This window comes from Acinonyx jubatus, chromosome B3, assembly GCF_027475565.1.
Source record: "Acinonyx jubatus isolate Ajub_Pintada_27869175 chromosome B3, VMU_Ajub_asm_v1.0, whole genome shotgun sequence".
NCBI classification, from domain to species: Eukaryota; Metazoa; Chordata; class Mammalia; order Carnivora; family Felidae; genus Acinonyx; species Acinonyx jubatus.
This window is the reverse complement of record NC_069386.1, coordinates 141951052-141978031: the sequence shown is the minus strand read 5'-3', so window position 1 is coordinate 141978031 and position 26980 is coordinate 141951052. Positions and strand designations below refer to the sequence as shown.

General features: G+C 46.5%; 1 protein-coding gene across 6 annotated transcripts in view; it reads right to left on the bottom strand.

Annotated features, from left to right (window-relative positions):
* TRAF3 (TNF receptor associated factor 3) overlaps window positions 1–26045 on the bottom strand; it is a 118594-nt gene extending 92549 nt beyond the window's left edge. For 3 of the 6 annotated variants that reach the window (XM_053224965.1, XM_053224970.1, XM_053224969.1), the window contains exon 1: window positions 25783–26045. The gene's annotated coding sequence lies outside the window, so the exon portion shown is untranslated. Of the gene's footprint in view, window positions 1–11700; window positions 15822–17197; window positions 20009–25145; window positions 25259–25782 lie in introns of those variants that run through there. The other 3 variants (XM_053224966.1, XM_027066686.2, XM_053224967.1) reach the window with 3 other exon arrangements.
* Window positions 26046–26980: the final 935 nt, after the last annotated feature.

The following is a 26980-nucleotide window of genomic DNA, read 5'->3' as shown; positions in this document are numbered from 1 at the left end:
AGAGCCCAATGAGGGGCTCAAATTCACCAACCGTTGAGATCATGACCTGAGCTGAAATCAAGAGCCGGATATTTAACCGACTGCACCACCCAGGCGCCCCGGAAGAACTTTTCTAAGCCAAACTGAGGTTTCCCTTCAAAGACCTGTTCCCGTCCACACAGGTCTTTAAAATTCTATGCCATAAAAGACTGTACTATACAAAAATGAACTACTGGGACCTCATCAAAATAAAAAGCTTCTGCACAGCAAAGGAAACAATCAGCAAAACTAAAAGGCAACCGACAGAATGGGAGAAGATATTTGCAAATGATATATCAGATAAAGGGTTAGTATCCAAAATCTACAAAGAACTTATCAAACTCAACACCCAAAAAACAAATAATCCAGTGAAGAAATGGGCAGAAGACATGAATAGACACTTCTCCAAAAAGACATACAGACGGTCAACCGACACATGAAAAAATGCTCAACATCACTCATCATCAGGGAAATACAAATCAAAACCACCGTGAGATACCACCTCACACTTGTCAGAAGGGCTAACATTAACTACTCAGGCAACAACAGATGTCGGCGAGGATGCGGAGAAAGAGCATCTCTTCTGCATTGTTGGTGGGAAAGCAAGCTGGTGCAGCCACTCTGGAAAACAGTGTGAAGGTTTCTCAAAAAACTAAAAATAGAACCACCGTACACCCCGGCAATTGCACCACTAAGCATTTACCCACGGGATACAGGTGTGCTGTTTCGAAAGGACACATGCACCCCCATGTTTATAGCAGCAATATCAACAATAGCCAACATATGGAAAGAGCCCAAATGTTGAGCCATCACATGGCTTCATCAATGAAGAGCCATTCATCAATGGATGAATGGATAAAGAAGATGTGGTGTATGTATATATACAATGGCGTATTACTTGGCAAACAAAACGAATGAAATCTGGCCACGTGCAACTACGTGGATGGAACTGGAGGGTATTATGCTAAGTGAAATTAGTCAGAGAAAGACAAATATCATATGACTTCACTCATATGAGGACTTTAAGAGACAAAACCAATGAACATAAGGGAAGGGAAACAAAAATAATATAAAAACAGGGAGGGAGACAAAACATTAGAGACTCATAAATATGGAGAACAAATTGAAGGTTACAAGAGGGGTTGTGGGAGGGGTTGTGGGAGGGGGATGGGCTAAATGGGTAAGGGGCACTAAGGAATCTACTTCTGAAATCATTGTTGCACTATATGCTAATTTGGATGTAAATTTTAAAAAATTAAAAATAAAATTAAAAATAAATAATAATAAAAAAAAAAATGTGTACCCTTGACAGGTAGCCTAGCAATTACTGTTCAGTCCACCTAATGATTATTGTAGTAGTCCTCTAAATAGTAAAATGTTCCTAATAAAAAATTACCTATTTAAAAAAAAAAAAGATTCTACCGTAGAACATAAAAATAATTCTCACAGGCTATAAATTCAGTTTCCAGGAGATATGTAAGCTTAAAAAAACCCAATCTCATGAGCAAGCTCAAGACAATCAAAGTTGAGACTAGGACCCCAATTTTTCTAGAAACAACATTCAGCTGTTAAGATGTATTTTTCTCTCTTTAGGGCAATGTATTTTCAGTATTTCCAGCTTAATACTTTTTTTTTTCCAGCTTATTACTTCTTGTAACATGGCTCTATGTCTGGGATCCACCTGCCAGACAAATTCAGAAGTTTCTCTGTCACCAACAAATCATTTCAAATAACTTCTAAGACATTTCCTTCCCTTAGAGGCCATCTGGGAATCCCTCTTAACTCCTGATTAGTGTGAGCCTTCTTTCATATTCATTTTCTACTTGGAAACTTAAGAATTCTCCAGCATCAGCCTGTGGCACATAAGGGACAAGGACAAATGGACTCTTTGTGCCCACTTCCTAGATCCTGCTCATCCAAACAACTGGGCCAAGTAAATACACTACTATTCAATTATAACTACCTGGAGTATGCATTCTTCCGTATCTGACAAACTTTATTTCAGACCTGTCAAGGACCGGCAGAGCATAGAGGTACACTACCTTGACTTCCTTCCACACCGATTTGCATGCTGGAATAATTATGCCAAACTGTGGCACTAGTTTTCCATTTCCTTTTCTGTAATAACAAAGACCTACTAACCCACCACGCTTTGCTTTAAAAGCTAACTAATAAAACCAGTACATACGTGTCGGTCTGCGCTCTGTGAGAGCAGGGTGGAACAGACGCCAGCCCCAGGAATCAGAGAACTCCCAGGGGGCGTGGTCACTGCCACCCTCACACACACCCTACTGCCTCCGCTCTTTTAATACTCCAAAAGGTGAGGAAAAAATAACTTGACAGAAAAATCCCCTATGCAAAAACCCCAACTCTGCAGGAAGGAGGGTGGGTCCCTGTGAATCACCCACTCCTCCTCCTCTTGAAATACAGCCAGGTGAGTGATTTCTCAACCAAAGACGGCCAACATAAAAGGACACAGCACTGCATGGACACCTGAGGGCGCCTGCGGGAAACAAGGCAACAGGAATCGGCACTCGAGAGTGGAGGGGCAGGGAGGCAGAGGGAAGAACGCACAGGCAGGGCAGGCCCCAGTCCAGAGGAGAACGGACACTACCCGTGGGCAGGCAAGTTCTTCTGGGAAGAGGCCCACGGGAAGGCTACAGCGTCTGGAGCTCAGGCAGGAAGGGCAGCGCAGAGCCTGCTGAGGAGGGATGCTGTATTTTCCGGGTGCAGTGGGAAGCCACTGAAGGGTTTTCAGTGAAGGGAGGGAGGTAACCTACATTTCTAAAAGGCTTCAGTGACAGCTACGTGGGGGGGGGGGGGGGGGGGGGGCGGGAGTGACCTGGAGTGACCTGGGGCAAGTGGAGAGACCAGTCAGGGGCCACCAGCACCGGCAAGAGGCCCAGAGCTGGCTGGGGACCAGGGAGGTGTGGAAAAGCAGGATGCAGGATTGAGTGCCACAGACCGGAGGCACGGAGAGGGATCAAGGAATGCTCCCCAGTGATCTGGTTTAAGCAACTGAATGTGGGTAGGAAGGATCAAGAGTTCTTGGGGACAGGCTAGGTGACAATCATGTGAGAACAAGTAGCCTCAGTTGTGTCTGATCACTCCTGCTCGGGACTCGCGGACAGAATGCCTCCTCCTGCCAGGCCCTCCTAAGCAAGCTCCTCCAAGGCCAGCTACATCAAGGGCTCCGCTCTCGACTCACCCCCTTCCCACCCATCCTGCTCCGTTCTGGAACCAGCATATGCACTTCCCTGTCTGTCCCCCAGCCCTGCCTTACCATACAGGCTTCATGACAGCGGGAAGCTGCCCGCGTGGTGTCCTGCTGTTTCCCTAGCACTTAGAACAGTGTCTCGCACACACTGGGAACTCAGTCAATGGTTTTTAAGGAAATACATGGGGCTAAAGCCCCTGAACACATGAAGACCGTCTGGAGTTAGAGGGGTGAACCTCCTTGGTTTATGTTCGATTAGATGAACTTTCCTTTTTTTAAAAAAATTTTTTTAATGTTTATTTCTTTTGAGAGAGAGAGCCAGCAGGAGAGGAGCAGAGAGAGAGGGAGAAAGAGGGTCCCAAGCAGTTAAAGACAAGTCTGGGGAACCTGGGAACCACAGCTGGAAAATTCTTTTATTTTTCTAATGGTACCTTCTCAAAAATTCCCATCCTGCCAACCAGTTTCAATGTAAATTGTGATATCTCACGAAGGGTTTATTGAAACGGACTGATGGACATTTGGGCTTCTGTCCAAGGCACTCTGACCTCCCAGTTCCCTCTGCTGACTTTAATACATACTTCCAGTAGAACCTCACTGTGTTAAAAAGATTTTTTTTTACTCCTTAAGATCTCATTCAATGACTAAAGATTGAATTTTTATAGAAAGTATCTCACCTTGCAAAAATATTAAATCTGAATAGTCATACATCCCCTGGAAATCAAGAAAAAAACACCTCTGAACGTCTACACCAGGTCTCACAACCTTAGCACTACTGACGATTTAGGCCAGATAATTCCATCACGGGGGGATGTCCTGGGCATCGTAGGACATTTACAGCATCCTGGCCTGCACTCACTAGATATCAGTAGCATTCCCCACCCACCTACCCCTCAGCAAGTTTCTGGGCATTGCCAAATGTCCCCTAGGAGACAAAATTGCCCCCCCCCCCCACATTGAGAACCATTATCCCAGAGACCACGTGGTCTTTTCCTATTATTAATGCAATCAAGGAAATGGATCAAATTCTAAAAATACTCACTTAAAAATAACTGGCCCAAATTACATCCTATAGTGAAACCGAAAGCAAAACAGGTACTTACACAGGCGCACAAACCATCCTGGTAGGGTTCTGAACCATGACATCAAGAAATGCTAACATTTCCTCTGGAGGGAATCTAGGTCTAAACGTGAGAATCTCTGGAAGGACTGCCTCACACCCCAGATGAGGGAACTTATTACCAAGCCTCTCCATTTCTACAGGATGAATGGAGATCCTGCGGGTAAAAAATGCCTGCACTGACCAAAGCCCTTTAGGACACACACAAAAACACGGCCTTGTAGAGTTGTTCTTACGTGTGGAAGACTGGGTCGAACCACAAAAGTGGCTGAATGCACGCAGCTCCCTGGTACCTCCTCAGGTCTCCCTGCTCATCGGCCGGGGTAGAGGCCAACGGAAACCTTGGGCAGTTATGGCTTCAGGCCCCAAAACATCCTTGAGGAGGGCTTGTCCGTTGTCTGGGGGCTACTTGTCCCACCAAAGGGGCTTCAAGCACCACAGAATTCATGGACTAAGAGCAGCTACGGTCTCATGTGGGCATTCTCTTCCACCTATCACTGTTTTTATGCACATTGCTCTCAACAAAAATGTTAGTAAGTGTTACACGCTTGAAATCACTGGAGACATTTGTAGTATCAGATTTCCACATCAGTTTACCGCAGAGCTTTTGAGGTTGTACCTTTTTCCTACCCATCTCAGAACATTCACACGCAGGGTGCGCATCCAGTGAGTCTCTTGGCCTTCCAAATGCCCCGGATAGGACTGGTGATGATGGAATCCAGAGCAAAATTTTTGATAGTAAGATCAAAACTAGTTGCCAATTACCTAAATTATCTAAACCAAAAGGCACCAAATATACATGTGGAGCAAATACACCCTTAAGGGCCAAAAACAAAAAACAAAAAAACCTGAGGACGAGTAATTAAGGGATTAAAGGTGTGTCAATTTCAACAACAGATTCTGCTCTGCCCGCGGAAGGTCGGAATCTCTTCTTGTGCTTCTCAGAGGGCAGTGGCATACAAGGGAGCCATGAGAATAAGTGGCACATTTCCTTGTCCTGGAGGGTGAACTTTGATAGAGTTTTAGAAGTTTGTAACATTAGAACAATCTATATAACAAAATGTAAAATTCATGCTAACTTCTGATAAAACAGATCACAAAAACCCTGTGTTCAGAACAGGCTGCTTCAGGGGCGCTTGGGTGGCTCAGCAGGTAAAGCACCCACCTCTTGATTTCCACTCAGGTCATGTCGCAGTTTGTGGGATCAAACCCCGCGTTGGGCTCTGACAGCACAGAGCCCTCTTGGGATTCTCTCTCTCTCTACCCCTACTTGCTCATGCGCTCTCTCAAAATAAATAAACTTAAAAAAAAAGAAAAAGAAAAAAGAGGAGGCTGCCTCAGAATGCTGCATTTGTGAGTCACGTGTCCACTCTTCTGTCACTGGGGGCCTCGCGGTGGGAAGCTTGGGACCGCTGATGATTGTCATCCACTACTGAGCACCGAAACCAGCCCAATTATTTCCCTAACCCAGCTCCGTCATGGATCAAAGGAATCCTGAAGAATTTCAGAGAAACCAAGATTCTAAGTCTCCACAGTGAAAAATAAGTCAAGGAGGAGGGGGGAGCTGTTTATAAACGTACACAAGTAAACATGTCTCCAAATTTTTAGCCAAATTTTAAAGCCAACTTTATAGAGTTACCTACTCCAAATCAAGAATTATATCTGTGCATGTTTCTGTGGCACACACAGCAGTCATCAGACACTTAGAAACGTCAACAGAGAGGCTGAGAGAGACCAGAGACTGCCCAGAACCACAATGCTGTGAGAGAGCCCAAGCTACAGGGTCCATACCCTTAACCACCACACCACACTGCCCCCAGGACCACCCTCTCCCCGCACCAGGCTGCACTGGAGGGTGAAAAGTTGAGCACTAACATTCCAAGAGCCCATGATTCTAAATTTTTTATCTTTATTTTAGAGAGATCAAGCAGGGGACAGAGGCAGAGGGAGACAGAATCTCAAGCAGGCTCCACGCTCAAAACAGAGCCCAATGTGGGCTCAATCCCATGCCCCTGGAACCTGAGTGGAAATCAAGAGTCTGACGCTCACCCGATGGGAGTCACTCAAGTGCCCTGCAGGAACCTAACATTATCAGCATAAAGGTCCTTCATACCCACAAGAACCCCACGTCCTCGGAGCACCTGGTGGCTCAGTGGGTTGGCCTCCCAACTCTTGATCTTGGCTCAGAGCATGATCTCACAGTTCGTGGGTTCGAGCCCCACGCTGGGCTCTGTGCTGACAGCTCAGAGCCTGCTTGGGATTCTCTCTCCCTCCTTCCCTCTGCCTTTCTCAAAATAAATAAATAGACTTAAAAAACAAAAAAGCCAGAATCCCACCATCTCTATAAAAGCTTGCCAGGGGGTCAGACCAGGCCTCTTGGCTTGAAATGTTATTAAATAGGTTCTTTTAGAAAACCTTCCACATTTTCTCTTTCTAGGACTAATTTCTAAGCTCTTGGTCAGCAGGGACCATGTCATATGCACACTGCCACCACCGTGACGTCCAGCCCAGATACATGCACAGGGTGGACGATGGATACTTACCTGCAGATTCAATTTACTTATGATTTATGGAAAATACTGGATTATTGGAAGAATAAAGTCTGGTATGCCAAATATAAAGGTGCTGGGAAAACAAAGGAACCAGATGGGGAGTATAAACACACAAATGGAGGCATTGCAAGGGAATTAATAGCTGCATTTGCTGGATGTCTGCTAACTGCCAGGAGTTTTACATACACCCTGACCTGTTAATATGGTATATGCTGACTCCCTCGAACTACCTATCGGCTGAATCTCCTCAGCTCCATAATCTCTTAATCCAAAACCAAAGCCAGATGTGTTCAGAATGTAGAGTTTTGAGGGTTTTAGGAAGGAAATGCTGTGTATGTATATCACGTACTACTCATGCTCCCAGTGAAGTCGGGAACAGCACCCATAAGAAAACACATCCATCAAGAGTCTGCAGTGAAATGCAGGAATATTCACACTAAGTGGGGCAGAGAGTACGCGTAGCATCACATCAGCGCGGCTCAGGTTTTGGCACCGAATGTATGACAAGACCACTCCATTTCAGAGGCGCCCTCTGGAGCTTCCCAGTCGCGGCTGGGAGCTGGGTGCCTGCATTACTGTCCTCATTTCATGAGCAGGGACCCGAGGCTCAGGAAGGTCAAGAAACTTGCTCGAGTTCACGCAAGCCGAGGAGAGGCAGGCTTTGGAACCTTGCTTCTCTGGCCCGAAGCCTGCATGGGGCTTCACGCACGTGCGCAAGCCCATCCCGAAACCCTGAAAAGTCTACCAGGGTGCAGACTGGGAAGCAGCAGGCCTGAGGGAGGGCCTGTGATCCTACATTTCCGAGGCACATGCAAAGGTGCCACTGATGGAGTCGTCCTCTGTGGAAGAAGTGAGCTGCTTCCACTAAACCCCAGGCTCTCAGCCCTGGCTGACACTGGGTGTCAGCATCCCCTCGGGACTCTACAAAGATAACCATTAATCTGATTTCTGGGGTCTTAACTGGCTGAAATCATCTGAAGTTGGGTCTCCAGCTTCTGTGCTTCTCTCTAATAACTGTAATGTGCAGCCGGGATTCAGAACCGCTGACATGAAAGCATTAAGAGAAAAGAAATCAACGCTAAAGCAAGACTCGTGAGAAGGCAGCCCGCAAGCCCCGTCAGGAGCTGCAGCGCAGTCCCCGTGCTCCGCCAGGGGGTCTGGGAGGCTTCCGCCAGTGACCAGGAACTGTGACTAAATGCCTTAGGGATGGAGTATCCCAGCCATCTCTGGCTCTGTGGGCATCCCCCTTCCCCACGAAACCACTGAAACCCGAGACTCACCACACCAAAGGCCAAGTCTTACCGGACGGCCACGCACCAGCGCGAAACAAGGAGGTGCCACTGCCTGCCAGCTTGACAGAAACAAATACTTACTAGAAGACTACGTGAAAAGAAGTTCTAACTTTTGTGCCATGGCTACACGACGGTATGAACTGATGAACTGAGTGGAATCTGCACACATCCATTAAGCTGTGGATTTTAAATTATGCTCACTGAATCCTCAGATCGAAAGGGACGTTAGAGGTCAAGCAGCCTGCTCCTCCCACAGATGTCTGCCGGCCTCCACTGAACACACCCATCAAGAAGGACCAGGAACAGGGGCGCCTGGGTGGCTCAGTCAGTTAAGTATCTGACTTCGGCTCAGGTCATGATCTCATGGTTCGTGAGTTCAAGCTTCACACGGGGCTCTGTGCTGACAGCTCAGAGCCTGGAGCCTGCTTCCAATTCTGGGTCTCCCTCTCTCTCTGTCCCTCCCCCCACTCGCACTGTGCCTCTCCCTCTCAAAAATGAATAAACATTAAAAAAAAAAAAAGGAGGACCAGGAACAGGCCTTCCACAATGCAAATGTGCCCCCTAATGCCACCTGAACTCAAATTCTGCTTCCAAAATTCTAAGTCAGCCACCATCTTCCACTGCCACTACAGGGCCATTTCTGGTACGACACGAATGCGTTCCAGCCAGCAACACCCCGTCAGTTCTCTGGAGAGGCTAGTTTGGTAAAATCCCTCATTAAAACTGAACAAGAGTCCTATTCCAACTGGAGCATTAGCTTGCCGACTTACTCATCCTGTAACCTGCACATACACGCACCCCCCCACCCCCCACTTTGGGTTCTATTGCTTTGCAGGCCATACAGGGATTCTCGGGACTGCCACCACCTAGATTTCAATAGACCAGAGAGTAGTTGCCTGGAGCCTTGGGACCACAACCCCAAACCGAGAAGGGGCCGACCTTCACTGCCAAGGATCCAGAAAGCAGGGAATCAAACCAAAGAGGATTATTCTCAAGCCTTAAGATCTAACGGAATTTGCCTTGCTAAGTTGTGGAAGTGCTTTGGACCTGCCATCCGGTCCTTCTTTCCTAGTTCTCGCTTTTGGAGCAGAACAGCTATCCTGTGCCTGCCCCCACCATTGTACTTTGGAAGTGGTTTCACAGGTTCACAGCTGAACAGGAATTTTGTCTCAAGGTGAATCATACCTCGAGTCTCACCCACATTTGATTTAGATGACATCTAGGTAAAACTTTGGACTTTAGAGGTTATAACTGGGACTAACAGACTTTTGGGCTATTGAGATGGAATGCATATATTCTGCATGTTAGAAGGACATGAATTTGAGGGGTGGGGGGCAGAATACTACATACGTCTGAATTATGCCCCCTCAAAATTCATATGGCAGAACTCTAACCTCTACTATGGTGGCATCTGGAGATGGGCCTATGGGAGGTAATTACGGGCTCTAATAAGAAGAGACAGTAGAAGGGTGTCTGAGTGGCTCAGTTGGTTAAGCATCCAACTTCGGCTCAGGTCATGATCCCGCGGCTATGGAGTTCAAACCCCTCATCGGGCTCTGTGCTGACAGCTCAGAGCCTGGAGCCTGCTTCCGATTCTGGGTCTTCCTCTCTCTACCCCTCCCGTGCTCTCTCTCTCTCTCAAATATAAATAAATAAACACTAGAAGAGACAGAAGAGAGCATGCTTCCTGTCACCCTCTCCCCACCATGTGAGGACACAGTCAAATGGCAACCATCTGCAAGCCAGAAGAGAGTCCTCACCGGAAACTGAACTGGCCTGCACCTCATCTTGGGCTTTGAGCCTCCAGAACTCTGAGAGATAAATTCCTTTGTACCAGCCTGTGGTACTTTGTTATGACAGCCTGAGCTGGTTAATACATGCCTCTTTCATAAAGTATAATGTTCTAGATTGAAATGCACAGTCTGAATTTTTTGAGAACACAGAGAATGTCTCACTTAGTATCATGCACGCATATCTACCTAGCATGACTGGCATCCATGAAATCTCTATAAAAGTTTGCGGCACTAAACTGACTTTGGTCAGTGTTCATTTATATGTTGCTCTTCCTTATACATATACTTAACAAAAACGTGCAGAAAAATACCGACCACCTAAATACACGCTGAAACAGTCGATGTCTGATGGACATATCCTCTATCTTCTCTTTTCCAGGTTGAAAACTGCAAGTTCCTTTAACCTTAAATACCATCTTTTGTGTTTCTGGTGAATTTTTTAAAGCTGATTATTTTACCTTCACAACAGCCATGACACCATTATCCCTATCTGCCATGAAAGGAGATAGGGTTTCAAAGGTTGAACTTGCTCAGGGTCTCAAAGGCTGGTGGGGCCTAGCCTGCAGGCCCCTGACTCCTACGTAAATCTCTTCCCTCCACCGCAGGGAGGCCACCAGCTCTACCCAAACTTTCCAGCCTCTGCCTGCCAACAAGTACTCTTCCTGCCTTCTCCCATTCTATGTAATTTAGAAACTTTCACATTTGTAGTGTTACACTTAGAAGAACAGAATGTCAAAGTTTTAAGAGACTTTTACTATATGCAGAATTGGGACCTCTATGAAGAGGCCTCACAGACAACTGTTTCAGGTGAAATATATAAGTGACTAAAACCTGATGCAGTTCCCAAGAACCGTAAGACAAAAAGCGAGGGTAACTATCTTAATTCACCTTAACACAAAGAAATGCCTCGTTTACATGAACCAGGACGGGGGAGCCAGACAACATGAACAACTGTGTGAAATGCCGCTGTCCTGTCCCCATCCTCCCTGTCTCGCTTTCCACCCTCCCCAGTCCTCTAGTTTCATTACCCTTCTTCAGCCCCTATGCTGCTCACCCCCAGGCCACAGTCACCACATGTGGTGTAGAGAATCTTGGAGGTAATGGTGAATGAAAAAGGTAAAGCAGCAACCCCAAAGATTTGCAGAGAGTAATCATTCTTTCCTTGATGATATGCCAGAAGTCAGCACACTTACAGAGTTCATAAAAAGAACAGAATGAGGAATGGGCGTGCCCGCGTGTGCGTGGCACACACGTGTGCGTGTGTGTGTGTATAAAACTTGACTGCTGTAGGGAGGGAGACAAAACATAAGAGACTCTTAAATATGGAGAGCAAACAGAGGGTTACTGGAGGGGCTGTGGGAGGGTGGATGGGCTAAATGGGTAAGGGGCAGGAAGGAATCTACTCCTGAAATCATTGTTGTACTATATGCTAATTAATTTGGATATAAAATTTTTAAAAATAAATAAAAAAAAAATTTGACCGCTGTAAAAGTGCTCAGGCCATCTAGACCACAGGCTCTTGACCTCAGGCATGACAGAAGGGGACTCAGGAACTCCCAGGACTCCCTGAAATTTCACACACCTGTCACTCCTGTGTATCACCCATAAAGACGCTGACTCTCTTCATTCATGCCTACTTTGGACAGGAGGTAAGATGCCCAGCAGTGACGGGTGTTGAGGAACAAAGGCGCAGTAAGCTTGGGAAGCTCACCTGGAAGCCGGCCTCCTGGCCAGGGGTACTGGAATCACAACCCTGTAGCAGGCGGGGCTCTGAGAGCTCCGGTGCGGGTGCGGGTGCGGGTGCAGGCAGAGGGCGCGTGGGGGAACACAACACGACTCGCACAGCTCCTCCCTCTCCACCCTCATCAGCCCCCATACAGAGGCAGATTTGTTTCATTATTTAAATTCACTCTCACTCTTCTATGACCTCATCACATTTGCTTGCTCAAATAGTGTTGCAACAATCAGCTGAGAAAGGCTGAGAAAGCACAGTTTACAGAAAATGAGATTTCCATGTTACAACTAACGCATACACACCTCCTCACATGCTGTCAAATTATCCCACACTTTTCTACGTAAACAGCCGTAACTTAATTCTAGTAAGTCTCTAGGGGTTTTACTAGAATGATCTAGGGTGAACAACAGGAAATTTAGGATATGTAGGCTTACTAATATTTTCTCAATGAAGCTTTTTTTAAGAACAGAGAGAGATATGGGGCACCTGGGTGGCTCAGTCAGTTGAGCATCTGATTTTGGCTCAGGTCATGATCTCACGGTTCGTGAGTTCGAGCCCCGTGTCAGGCTCTGTGCTGACAGCTCAGAGCCTGGAGCTGCTTCAGATTCTGTCTCTCCCTCTCTCTCTGCCCCTCCCCCACTTATGCTCTATCTCTCTCTGTCTCTCAAAACTAAATAAACATTAAAAAATTAAAAAAAAAAAAAGAACCGAGAGAGATATAAGCTTAAACTCCACAATACTCTTCAAAATGAAAGTGAATTTTCAAGTAATTTTTAAGATGAATGAATAGGAAGGGAAAATATATAGACCCAAAGTTGTACTTGAAAAACTGACACATGATCAAGGATTCCTGCTGATTAAGTAAATAAAACATACTTTTTAAATGTTTGTGTGTGTGGTTATTTTTTAATTTATTTGAGAGAGGGTGAGTGTGAGTGTGGGAGGGACAAAGAGAAAGAGGGAGAGAGAGAATTCCAAGCAGGCTCCACGCTATCAGCTTAGAGCCCAACGTGGGGCTCAAACCCACGAACCATGAGATCACGACCTGAGCTGAAGTCACGAGTTGGACTCTTAACCAACTGAGCCACCCAGGTGCTCCAAACATATATTTTACTACATTTTATGAATTACCATTTTATGAATGGGTGTATTTCAAAATTTTATTCATGAATTCTTGGTTCAGAAGACAGAATGCATTTTCTCACAAAAAACAGGTAACACAGCAGTTGGGGTTTCCATTTTAGCCCACAAAAGCCTGTCTTATGAAGCATACACAACATACACTGTTGATAGCACTGGAATCAAACCACAACATGTGCAGTGGCTTAAAGATGGCCACAAACAGACACTCCTTTCAACAAGAGATAAGCAATGTGTCTCCTCTCCCTAAACCTGGGAGAACCTCGCAGGTTCTTTGATCAATAGAACATAGTAGGAATAACATGAACACTAATCTGTCAGCCTCTGCTTCCTCTCCTAAAAAACTCACTGTAGGAATCCTAGGCTATCATGTAAGAAATCCGACCACCCTAGCAGACAGGCCATCTGCAGAGGCCCTGACAGTACATGGAAAGGAAGAACCACTAAAAGCTAGGCCTTCCAACCATCCAGTCATGGGAGCATAGCCATGCTGGACCTCCACACCAGACGCCAGATAAACACCAGTGAGTGACCTTGGCTAATGCCACACAGAGCAGAAGAATCACCCAGCTGAACCCTGCCTGATCAACCCACAGAACCATAAGATCTCATAACAGATTACTGCTGGTTTAGGTCACTAATACTTAGGGCAGTTTGTTATTCAACTATCATTATCTGGAACAATCTGTGGCTTTTTCACAAAGCAACAGGCACATCTCTCTCGTCCTGGCATCAGGAATAGTGTCCCCTCCTTCATTCTCCACTGGTAGACACAGAGTTATGGTGGTAGTATCAGCCAGGATTTTCCCAGTGATAAGCTATGACGGGCAGCCTTGTATTGTGGAGGTATGTGGCATGATCATCGTCATCCTGTCTGCCTGAAAACTCTCCTAAATTTTTCTATACATGGAAGAGAGGACAGGTTTCAAAATTCTGAAGAAGCCTGATGTCCAGTCAAAATGCAGTTGGTAACCTGATACAAAAGCCAGACAAAGATACCACAAAAAAACTAAAAACCCATATCCCTTATGAATATAGATGTAAAAACCTCAACAAAATAGGAGCAAATCACATATAACAAGACATTAAGATGATTATACACCGGGACAAAGTGAGATTTATCCCAGGAAAGCAAAGGTAGTTCAACATGCAGAAATCTATTAATGTAAAACACCACACTCAGAATAAAGAGGGAAAAACCCACATGATCCTACCAATAGAAACACAGAAAGCATCTGACAAAATTCAGCATCCTTTCATGATGAAATGCTCAGCCAACTATGAATTGAAGAGAATGTCCTTAAAATGAAAAGGGCATTTCTTTAAAACAAAAACGAAATAAAACACACACCTAACTTCATAATCGATGGTGAAAGATTGTATGTAAACTTTCCCCTGATACCAGGAACAAGATAAGGATGTCTGCTTTCACTACTGCTGTTCAACACTCTAGTAAAAGTGCTAGACAGAGCAATTAGGCAAGAAAAAGGAAATAAAAGGATAAAAGGAAAGAAAAAGATAAACGATATTTGTATATGACATGATTCTATATATAGAAAATCTATATTCATAGAAAACCCCCCTGGGGCACCTGAGTGGCTTGGTTAAGTGTCCGACTCCTGGTTTCGGCTCAGGTCATGATCTCACAGTTCTTGGGTTCCAGCCCCGCATCGGGCTCTGCACTGACAGCACACAGCCTGCTTGGGATTCACTGTCTCTGCCTGTCTGTCTCTCTCTCTCTCTCTCTGTCCCTCCCCTGCTTGCTCATTCTCTCTCTCTCACAATAAACAAACATTAAAAACACTTTTAAAAAAATCCCCAAAACTACTAGAAAAATAATAACCAAATTCAGCAAAGTCTGGGTATATGGTCACCACACGAAAATCAATTGTGTTTTTATACACTAGCAATGAAAAATCTTAAAATTAAGGAAACAATTCTGTGTACAATAACATCCAAAAGAACAAAATACCTGGGAATAAATTTAACCAAGGAGGTAGATTTATACATTGACACTACAAAATCTTGCTAAAAGAAATTAAAGATGTAAATAAGTAGAAAGACACCCACAGTCATGGATTCGAACACTTAGCAGTGTTACAATGGCAACTCCCCAAAACAGATTCAATGCAATCCCTATCAAAATTCCAACGACCTCTTTTTGCAGCGAGAGAAAAACTGATTCTCAAATTAACATGAAGCTGCAAGGGTCTCAAGTAGCTAAAGCAATAATGAAAAAGAAAAATAAAATTGAAAGACTCATACTTCTCTTACTACTTCAAAACTTTCTACAAAGCTACAGTATTCAGAACAGTGTACCACTGGCAAAAGGAAAGACATACAGACTGATAAAACAGAACTGAGAGTTGAAAAATAGATTCAAACATCTATGGCCAGCTGATTTCCAACAAAGGTACCAAGACCACCTGATGAGGAAAGAACAGTCTCTTCAACAAACGGTGCTGAGACAAGTGTATAACCACATACAAAAGAATGAAGTGGGACTCCCACTTCACTTCATATACAAATATTAACTCAAAATGGATGGATTAAAGACCTAAATGTAAGAGTCAAAACTATATAACATAGGGGTAAATCCTCATGACCTCAGATTTGTCCATGGATTCTCATATTTGATACCAAAAGCACAAGCAACAGAAAGAAAAGAAATGGATCAACTGAATTAACAAAAGTAAGAATTTTTGTGCACCAAAGGACCTTATTAAGAATCTGAAAAAAAGACCTACAGAATGGGAGGAAATATTTGTCAACCACATATTTACTAAGGGTTTAATATTCAAAATACATAAAGAACTCCTGGGGCACCTGTGCGGTTTAGTTGGTTGAGCATCCGGCTCTTGATCTCCACTCAGGTCACGATCTTGTGATCTGTGAGATCAAGCCCCATGTCCAGCTCTGTGCTAACGGTGCAGCGCCTGCCTGGGATTCTCTCTCACCCCGCCCCTCCCCCACTCACTCACTCACTCACACACACATACACACACACTCTCTCTCCCTCTCAAAAATGAAACAGATTAAGTATATATGTATGTGCATGTATGTGTACATATATATATATACACATACACGTGTGTACATATGTACGTATGTATGTGTATATATATATATACACACATATATATAACCCTTACAATTCAACAAAAAGATAAACAACCCAATTAAAACATGAGCAAAGGGCTTAAGTGCACATCACTCCAAAAAAGATATAAATTAAAAGATGTTCAGTATCACTGGCCATTAAGGAAATACAAAACTACACTGAAGATACTACTTTATATCCACTAGACTAGCTTAGATAGATAAATGTTGCAATGATGTACAGAAATTGGAACCCTAGGACGTCTGTGGTGGGAATAAGTTAAACACAGAATTATTACCATATGACCTAGCAATTCCATTCCTAGGTATTTCACCCAAGAGAAATGAAAACACATGTCTACACAGAAACTTACACAAATTATTCATCATAGCCAAAAGAGGAAAACAATCCAAATGTCCATCGGTGGATGAATGGATAAATAACTTGTGATATATACACAGGATGGAATATTATTCAGCCATAAAAAGGAACAAAACACTTATACATGCTATAATTTAGATATACCTCAAAAACCAAGTGAAAGAAGCTAGACATTAAAGGTCACCTGTTATATGACTCCTTTTATATGAAATGGCTAGAACAGGCAAATCCATAGACACAGGAAGCAGATGAGAGGTTACCAGGGGTTGGGAGGAAGACAGAATAAGGAATGATCACTTAATGCATAAGGTTTTTCTATGGGATGATGAAAAAGGTTTGAAATTAGAGAGAGCTGGTGGTTGCACAGCATTGTGAATATGCTAAATACCACTGAAATATACATTCTAAAACGGTTAATTGTATGTTAATGTGAATTTTGCCTCAATAAAAGAAAATGTGGTTAGGCTACAGTATACTGATTCATCCATACAAACACCTGAGTACCTACCACACTCCAGGCACTCTCCTAGTACACGGGTTAAGATGATGAACAAAACTTTTCTGTTACAAATTTAAAAAGCAAGGTAAGAGACTAGAGAGTGAGTGTGGCCTATTTTAATTAGGGTGTTCAGGGAAGACCTCCTGAAAGAAGTGACATTTGAACAGAGATGAGGATGAACTGAAGAAAATTATTCTGCTAAATAACAGAAAAAATAATCTACTGAAATTAAAACATAAATTTTAATTTATCAAAAATCATCACAGGCAAAAAAGTCCTTTTCTACAAATCATTTTACTCTTTATTATGAGTAATTTCTTTATGGTCCAGTAACACGCTGCTTCTACACTTACCTGCAGGGTAGTCTCCCAGGGCCAAGCCACACTCCCAAGACAGCCTGTCATTCCCCTTGCTAACAAGGCAGGTTTTCCCTTTAGGAAATCACTCAGGAAAGGAAAGAGGGAAAGGAATTAGCACTTAGGATATGCTGGGTTCTCACATTCACTCACATTCTCACTTCTATCCCTCACAATTACCTTTCCATGGCTAAGAAAAATTAAGGTTCACAAAGGATAAGTAAGCTAAACGAAGGACCAGAATTCAAATCAGGCCTGATTTCAGACCCATACGCCTCCCATACATAAATGTCTCATTGTTACTGAGCGCATCTTAGGCCACACCAAAAATATGATGAAGTGACCCTGTCCTTGAGAAGCTTGTCATCTCAACAATAGAGACACATCCAAGATGTACCAGAACATTCCTCAACCTGAAGAAAGCACAACAGGCTCCAGGAACATGAGGCCCTTGCTATCCAATACCATGGCATGCACCCAAGAAGTCTAACTCATGTTAAGAACTAAGGAATCTACCCTGTATCACTCCAGGAACCTGACCTTGTGGCCTTGGGGCCTAGATGTGTGCCAGTATTCACAACCCTTCCTGGAGCAGATACAGATAGATGTCCATGAAACAAGCCTCCCCCTCTCAACCCAGCCATCACTGACCCTTCCCAGTTCTGTGTTCAAAACTTTACAGTGGCTCTAGCAGAAGAGCCACTTAAAATCTTCTCCAAAAGAGTCAACAACATCATTTCCTCGCTAATTGTGGAGAAGGCTTCTTTGCCTTTAACTTATATTCCCGTAAGTAATCCGTAGTCATAATTAAATTCCAGATGAATGGGTAGAAATTTGACTGTGCTGGACTGCAAGCGTTATGTTCTCTACAGAGTGACCAGGCACCGGGGACTTGTTCACCACTAACAAGCTAATGCTTGTAAAACCTTATAAAAACATAATGACTAAACACTATCATTATTACTTGACTACCTGTTTAAATGTAAATTAAGAGAGGGAAAGGGGAAAGAAAACACATTAGTAAATCAGGTTTGGGACTGCTACTCAGCAAGATGTAAGCAACATCTGAACCACAGGGGTAAAGAACATCTTAACTGAATTTGTTAAAGGATACTGAATGTAATGTTGCTGCTATAAGAAAATAACTCAAAACAGAAAGAAGAAATGGAGGGAATACCAGCTAGAAAAATGAGTCAATGAAGGCAAAACAGATGTTAGAAGGAAAGGCTACAGGAAAAACATATGCTGGAAAAATACATAATTTATTTAAAAAGTACTATTTACCAGAAAAACTAAAATGTTAGAATCTGAAAGCAAAACTAAAAAGTCTAGAATGTGAACAAAATCCAAAACAGGACTGTAACTCAGCTTAAACTGACCACGCGGCACAGTAATGAAAACAGGAACTCTGGAGTCCAACAGGCCTATCGCTCTTCACTGTTCTCATCTGTAAAATGGGAATTACTCTTACTCCAAGTTAGGCTGGCACAGAGGTGGCACCCAAAGGCAGCCAGTGCCCTGTTCCCGATCACTCTCCCCGACACAGCCACAGGGAGCACCTTCAGACTCTGACACGCAACTCTGCCAGCCACTGCCTCCCTTTCTCTTCTGCGAGCTTGCTGATGGTCGTCCTCCCTGGGAAACACCTCCTAACCCGCAGTCCAAGTGACACGGCTTCCCCCCCACCCCCCCACTCTCTCAGCACCTCCGTTCTACCCGCACAGGGCCTACCCAGTGGCTTTTCCGGCTCACCATCTTCCATAAGCTCCTCGAGGATGGTGATCAGACAGCAGTTTACTTGACTACTCAGATTTGACAGCTAGCACAGCTCCTGAGTAGGCTCTCAAAAATGTGTGCTGATCAAATAAGTCTCAATTATCCCAAGTCAGAATAGAGACCAAGCAGCTTCCCTGGGGGAAAATCTTGAAAAGTACAACATATAAGGAAAAAATCTGTACTCTGGGTGAATAGTCCATGCTTGGCCATTATCCAACTTGGGACAGTTATTCAGCCAAACATTCCGAGCCTTTCATATAAAAAAAGAGGGAATTCAACTAGAAAGTCTCCGTGGTCCCTACCACAGGCAAGGGCATATTATGTCTACATTCTAAGACTTGAACATTCTTACTCTACTACATCTTGATTCTCTATGTTAACATCGTAGAATGCTTTATTGTCCATTTCACTCTTAACAAGCACGTGATGTGCATGGTACTTTCTGCCTCATTTTGCAGATGGGGAAAGCAATTCAGACAGAACCAATAGCCTGACCAAGTAGAGAGAGCAGGACTGGCATTCAGATATTTAAAGCTGGTGCCTTCCATCATCTGCACCCTCCTCAAGCTGGGGAATGGACAGCTCCAGGGACACATGGTAGAATGCCAAGGGAGCCCTCAGGGGTCCTAGGGAAGCCAAGGACAAACAAAATGCATCTTTTGGAGAATTAACTGTACTCAAAAATTTGGGAGACAAAGTGTGTTTATATTTCAAAAAAAATCAGACATATTACTGAGTACAATGTGAAATTTGTATTAAAACTTAAGATAAAGGGGCGCCTTGCTGGCTCAGTTGTAAAGCATGTGACTCTAGATCTCAGGATTGTGAGTTCAAGCCCCATGTTAGGTGTAGAAATTACTTAAGAAATAAAAAATAGGGGCGCCTGGGTGGCTCAGTCAGTTAAGCGTCCGACTCTTGGTTTTGGCTCAGGATCATGGGTTCGAGCCCTACATCAGGCTCTGTGCTGGGTGTGGAGCCTGCTTGGGATTCTCTCTCCCTCTCTCTCTGCTCCTCCCCTGTCCATGCTGTCTCTCTCTCTCAAAATAAGTAAAATAAACTTTAAAAAATAAAAAAAGCAAAAATAAATAATAAATCTTTTTTAGAATTTTTAAATAAAACTTACTGGGCCTTAGAGACTTGCAACTTACTACACTAAAGCCATGCCATGCCCTTTCCCACACAGAAAAGCCATCTAAAACCAGAACACTTAATTTACCCTATAATAACATCTCAAACATCAGGCTATATTAATCCAAAAAGGATAGAATTTAATTTCTAGAATAAAGTTGTGACTTCGGGGCATTACTGGGCAGGGAAGGACAAGAACTAGTTGCCCTGTTCTTCCTTTCTAAGTCATTAAAAGCACCCAAGAAAGGTACCGTGTCAAAGTAAGTCTCCCGTCATACAAGCCTCTTAATGCCGTAAAACGGGGAGAAGACGGGGGTGGGCGCAGGGGCACAGCCAAGGGAGGCAGCTACAAGGCACACCGGACTGCAAGTCTATCAGCGAAACCACGTGGAATTGTGTGGGCCTCTGGGGTGGCTCTCCTCTCTCTCAAACTTGCAGTTCTGGACATGAACACTGACAGGAGAGGTCTAATGGGAACCTCATTACCTACAGTGTATGCAGGCCTCCTACTGGGCATTAACCTTCCAGAGTACAAATCTGGTCTCTAGAAACCTTCACTACAATTCTCATGACTCCTGGAGACTCAGGTTTTACCACTCTGGTACTACTAGTGTCCTGAAAACTTTATTATCCCACTTGGTTAATTGATTTAGCTTTTATCTCCACTCAAAGAAACCAAGTTTCCAATAAACATGCTTTTGGGTTTTGCCATAGAATCAGTGTTTAAATTGGAAAGAAAATCAGAATATCAGAACAGCATGCCTGATATCTTTCTTGGTAGAATGGCCTCATAAAAAGTTACCCAATAACCTGCATTAAAAAATATATACGGGGTGCCTGGGTGGCTCAGTCGGTTGAGCATCGGACTCCCGATTTCGGCTCGGGTCGTGATCTCACAGCATATGAGATCAAACCCCGCACTGGGCTCTGCATTGACAGCACGGAGCCTGCTGGGGTTCTCTCCCCCACCCCCTCTGCCCCTTCCCACTCGCTTTCTTTCTCTCCCTCAAAATAAATAAGCATAAAAAAAAAAGCCTTTAAAAAATATACATATATAAGGGCACCTGGGTAGCTCAGTCAGTTGAGTGTCCAACTTTGGTTCAGGTCATGATCTCATAGTTCATGAGTTCAAGCCCCACGCTGGGGGCTCGCTGCTGTCAGCGCAGAGTCCGCTTCAGATCCTCTGTCCCTCTCTCTGCCCCTCCCCCACCAGAAATAATTAATAAATTAATTAAATTTATAATAAATTTAATAAATTAAAAAATAAATTAAAAACATTAGAAAATATATATATATATACACACACAGTTAAAACCTGCATGCAGGAAGCCCTAGAAAAATGCAAATCATGAAATGAAATTATAGGACCCAATTTTTTATTTCTTGAGAATTAAAAAGATTTAGGTCATTTCAGCACAGATGACAGAGCCGTAGGTTGGGGGAGGGGGTCCTGAGGGAGGTGCTTTTTAACATTTCCACCCCTCCCCTCACCACCACTTCTTGAGCCTTTCTACCTACAGGGAGAAACAGTAGAGACAGCAACGTGCTGCCACTCACCGCTCCGTTCCCCAGTGCAGACCAGGCCCTTCGCAGTGTAGAAAGCCGGTTCCCCGGGGTCACAAAGGGCCTGGTGAGAGCGGGAGGACAACGCTGGAAACACTACAATTGGAACCCCGCAGACCAGCGGCACCGCCAGCACTGTATCTACTGGAGGACGGCAAATTGTCAGATCTCCTCTTACCGAGACACAGCGGGGTATGGAGAAATCCCCTTCCTGCCATCCTCAGGGCCCTGCAAGAGGCCCAGAGACCTCGCTCATGCTGGGACTCAACACCCACCTCCCAGAAGCCTTCCCGGACTACACCCCCCCCCCCCCCCCCCACCTACCCACAGCCGGCCAAGAGCTTCCCCTTTCCCGGATTTCCACCATACTCTCCGTCTTCCACACAATTCACGAACTCATTTTATGACTACTTGGTTTTATGACTACTTAGGTGGGTCTTCGCTCTCCAGCCGAGCGCCTGCTCCCTGAGGGCAGGGTGGTAAAATTCCACCTTTCCACGCCCTTCCTGCCACCAGCTTCAGTCCAGGTGCTGTGGTGGTCCCATACCCTTGGTTTCTGGCATCTCGCTTCCCTGTGCACAGGGGCTTCCCTGTGCACAGGGGCGGACTTCTGCAGCCCAGGCTCTTCAAGGCGGGTGCCGAATCTCACCCATCCTAGCTCTGTAACAAGAACATTACGGGAGCTCAAGGCACATTAACTGAACATTAGGTTAGATGAGAAAAAGATTCCCAACTCCCAGTTAATGATCCACTTATCTCGAGGAATACAGAATTCAGCAAGAGATTCCCACCTCATTTTTAGAGTTGTGAGAAACCAACAATCACCTACGTTTTCAATATCTCACTACCCGCCAGCCTCAGCCCAAGGTGTCTGCACAGGGAGGAAAAAAAAAATCCCATCCAAAAAAATTTTTACTGCTTAATGATTAAAAAAAAAACAAAAAACCTCACCTCCTCCTTCCTAGGTTGGTTAGTTCCCCCCCCCCATCATCTAGAATAGTGTTGTGCAAAAAAACAATTTAAAAAAAGCTCCTTAAAATGAGAAAGACGTTTTGTATTTTTTAGTTAATAATGAATGATGGGTATCACACAAGCACACGTAGTTTTCTGATGTTTTTCCTTTCTTTTTTTTTTTTTTTAATGCTTATTTATTTGAGACAGAGAGAGACAGAGTATAAGCAGTGGAGGGGCCAAGAGAGAGGGAGACACAGAATCCCAGGCAGGCTCCAGGCTCTGAGCTGTCAGCACAGAGCTCGACACCGGGCTTAAACTCGTGAACCGCGAGATCATGACCTGAGCTGAAGTTGGACACTTAACCGACTGAGCCACCCAGGCGCCCCTGACATTTTTCCTTTATGTTTAAGACTACACTTTCTTCTATTTCTTTTAGCTCCTTTGGACCCAAAGCCTCCTGCTGTGATGCAAGTGGCACCCACCCCCATTCACCTCTCTACTGCCCTCCTGCCCCGGGGCATCTGGCCTCTCCCTGTGGTTGCACTCCTCCCACTCAGAATAAGCCTAAGCATCACCTCCACGGTTAGGCCTCAACTGCCTCTCTCTGGTCACCTTCCAGGTCCACTGGCCTCACTTCACTTCCTTCCTTCCCACTCTGTAGCTCTCTTCCCAGTTTGTCTCTGCAGGTGAAGTCAACATGATGATTCTCCCTCCATTCCCCCCAAATAGTGTTTCTTCCTCTATGAACACCCGTAAAGAAGCACACGAGGGGTCCAGATTCTATGGAATCAACACAGGAGGCCTTGGTCACAAGACGTCTCCTCTACCAAGTTAATAGTTCTTAAATTGACCAGTGCAAGGAAACTCAGCTATTGCATAATACTTGATAGTTAAGATCACTTGCTGTTTGGAGAGTCCTGCTATATGGAGATGAGAAAGTAGAGATGGGCAAATTTAACGCAATTTCCTTTGTTTGCTTGAGCCAGCTTAGACTTGCAACACCACGGTGACTGTTTTATCTTTCTGAAAGTGAAGCTTTAACATCATAGAGAAGGCCTTGAAGAGAGCGATAAATCATTCTCCTCCTCCGTTCATTAGCACAGCTATCCTGACAGTACCCCAGAAAGGCCTCTCTCAGGTTTGCACAGTGAAAAAATAAAGGGATTTTAGCCAGGGTGTTTACAGAATCAAAATCCCAAACACAGGGGAAAACAGCAAGCAGCAGCCCAGATGTTTCAGCGGAACGAAGGACTTTCTTCAAGGCACGAACAGGAGTAAGAATATTTTGACGGTATTAACAGAAGCGACTGACCGTGCTATAGCCTGTTTCCAGAGGAATGTCTTTACACCCTTCTCACTGAGGCCATCTTATTAAATCCAAAATGCATGGATAGAATCCAAGCAAAATAACTGGTCGTCTTTCCCCTCACAGAAAAATTCACATGAATGTCTTAAAAAAAAAAAAAAAAAAAAAAAAAGCTGGCATTCTCCCTGCCAGTTCTCTCTGCTTTCCTGGCTTCTGCATTGTGACAGCTGGAACAGATGGCGTCTGGGTGAGACACCTTAACGTCTTAAACCTCATGCGTGATAAGGGCCGATCTGAACCAGTGATGCTAGAGTCCCAGGTCTGTCAGGGTTTGTCATGAGCCCCTACTCACAGGGATTTCCAATCTTGTCTGCTATTTTCTGATGTTCCTACTAACAAGGCTTATCTTGCTTGGCCAAAGAATTCTTCGTCTATAGACTGATTCTAAATAATATAGTCACGACAGAGTAAAAAAAAGCAAATATCGCCTGGCGCTTGAAAAACGACTGGCTATGCACTATTTTGCCAGACATCCTACACATGATGCAGTCTTTTTAACAGGCCACGTTCAAAGACGTGAAAGACACGCGCAGATTTTAGCACCGACCGACGGTCCGCCTGGTCATTTCTTTCAATAAGAATTTTAGAGCCATATAGAAGGTTACAGAAAACGTTTCCAAACGCTTCACCAGTGTGCATTCACGACAAATGCCGGGGGGGGGGGGGGGGGGGGGGAATTATGGCTCCTCCTCTGTTGTATGCTGTGAATGTAAATTAAGAAGCGGTAAGGTAACGCTCAACACAGCCTTTATGACTCCACAAAAATAAATGAACACACACACACACACACACACACACACACGCTCACACACCCCCATCTCCTTCTGAAATCTGATTCAGAGCTTCATAGGAAAAACGTGAAATAAAACTGTTTTCTTCAACGGAGCATTAGCTGAAGGGTTGTTAAATTTCAAAGCACGTCCACGACAGTTCATCCATTTCCCTTTTGTTTACAGGTTTGCAAATTAAGGGTAAAGAACATTCCACACAGAATTCTCTCTACAGGTCTCCATATTAAATAGATGCCCCCAAATGGGGTGACGGCGTGAAAACGTGGCAAAGCGTACGTGAGCGATAGCCTGGCGCCTCGAGATGAAATTTTAAATACCGTGGCAGGCATCCTTTTCATTTTTTGCACCTCTGGGAGCCCGGTCTGACCTTTACTATGTATCAAAGGTGGAATGTGTGCATTTTGCCCCGAACTGGATCCCAGTACCGCCTGCCTTCGAGGCCACTGCAGCTCCCCGATTATGAATCAGTCAGAGGTTCATCTGCAGAGGAATGACTCAGTATAAACTTTTAAATAAGGGCTTCAGAAGCCCCCCTACCCCCGGCCGGCAGCCCGGGGGGGGGGCGGGGGGACCCCTCGGTGGATGCAGACCACCAGCCGGCGCGCCCCCCCCCGCCCCCGCCGCCAGAACACACGGCCTCGCGGGGGATGCCGGCTGTCCCCACCCCGCGGGGCTCGCGTCCCCGGGAGGCCTCGGCACCCCGTTTCCTGAAAAGCTGCGGGCACCCCGGCCCGCGGGCCCCGGGCCCGGCCTCGAGGACAAAGTTTTCCGAAGTTGAGGCGCTCGGGGGGCGGGCGGGCCCGGGCGGGGGCGGGGGCGAGGCGGCGCCGCACCGGGCACTCGCCGCCGGGCGCCGGGCCTGCTTCGCCCCGGCCCCGCTCCGGCCCCGGGCCCGCCGCCGCCACCGCCGCCGCCCGCCGAGGACGCGGGAAGGGGCCGCCGGGGATGGAGCCTCCCGCCCGCCCGCCTGCCGCCAGCCACCCGCCGCCGTCGCCACCCCTTACCCCGCGGTCCGCCCCGCTCGGCCGGCTCAGGGGCGCCGGGCTCGTCCTCCGCCGCGGTCCGCAGCGTCCTGCTCCCCGGGCAGCCCCATGTCGGGGGGCGGGGAAGGGCCGGCGGCCGCCGCCGCCGCCGCCGCCGCCGCCGGCTGGAAAGTCCCTGCTGGGCTGCAACCCCGGCTCGCGCACGCGGCGGCCGCGCCGCGCCGCGCTCCCTCGCGCCCTCACGCACCCTCTCGCAGCACTTCCTCTCGCGCGCTGGAAATCCCCGCCGGCCGCCGGAGCGCGCCCCGGCGCGCGCCCGCCCCGCCCCCGCCGCCCGCGCGCGCGTGGGAGCGCAGGAGCCCGCGAGCGCCGCCGGCCCCACGCGCCCGCGGCCCGCGCGCCCCCGCTCCCCCCCCCCGCGCGCGCCCGCGACCCGTTGCTAAGGCCCGCCCGCCCCGCGCCCGCCCGCCGGCCTTAGCAACGGCGCCGCGGCGCGAGCCGGGGCGGCCCCCGATGCCCCCCGCGGCCGCCGGCGAGCCGCCCGCCCCCTCGCTCCGCGCGGCCCCCGCCCCCCGGCAGCCGCGCGCGCCCCCGCCGTCTCCCCCTCCCCTTTCCGGGTCAAGAAGCCACGCAGCCGCGTGTGGGCCCCAGAGGTGCAGGTTGTGTCGCTGCCAGGAGCGATGGCGTCACCCGGTTCACCCGCGCAGCCACGCTCGCGGACACTGCACCGCCGCTGGGGCACACTCGGTCTCACACTCACCCGCACACTTGCCCACACGGGCTCACGGACCTGCATTCCTAAGCGCGGCCCCACTCATTCACACATGCTCTCCGCACACACGTTCACGGCCACGCGCACACTCACCTGGGCACTGGCACCCTCCCGTGCCCTCGCGCCACACACTCCTTCCCATACTAGCCGACACTCATGCTCCCGCACAGCCATGCACACGCACACACACACACACACACACACTCCTCTAGACACACGCGCAGGTGGGTGGGGCTGAAGGTGACTCAAGCCATCTGGGCCCCTGCTTTTTTCCTTTGAGAGCGGGATGTCTACGCATTTGTTTGGTTGGAGTTTCCTTTCCTTCCTCCCTGGGCTCCTCCCACACCCAGGAAGCTGCCTCTCAGTCAACTGTGAACAGGGTGGCCAGTTTGCCGCGAGTGCCCAGAGTTCTCGTGGCCTGCGTGCCCGGGGCAGAAGAGTCCACCG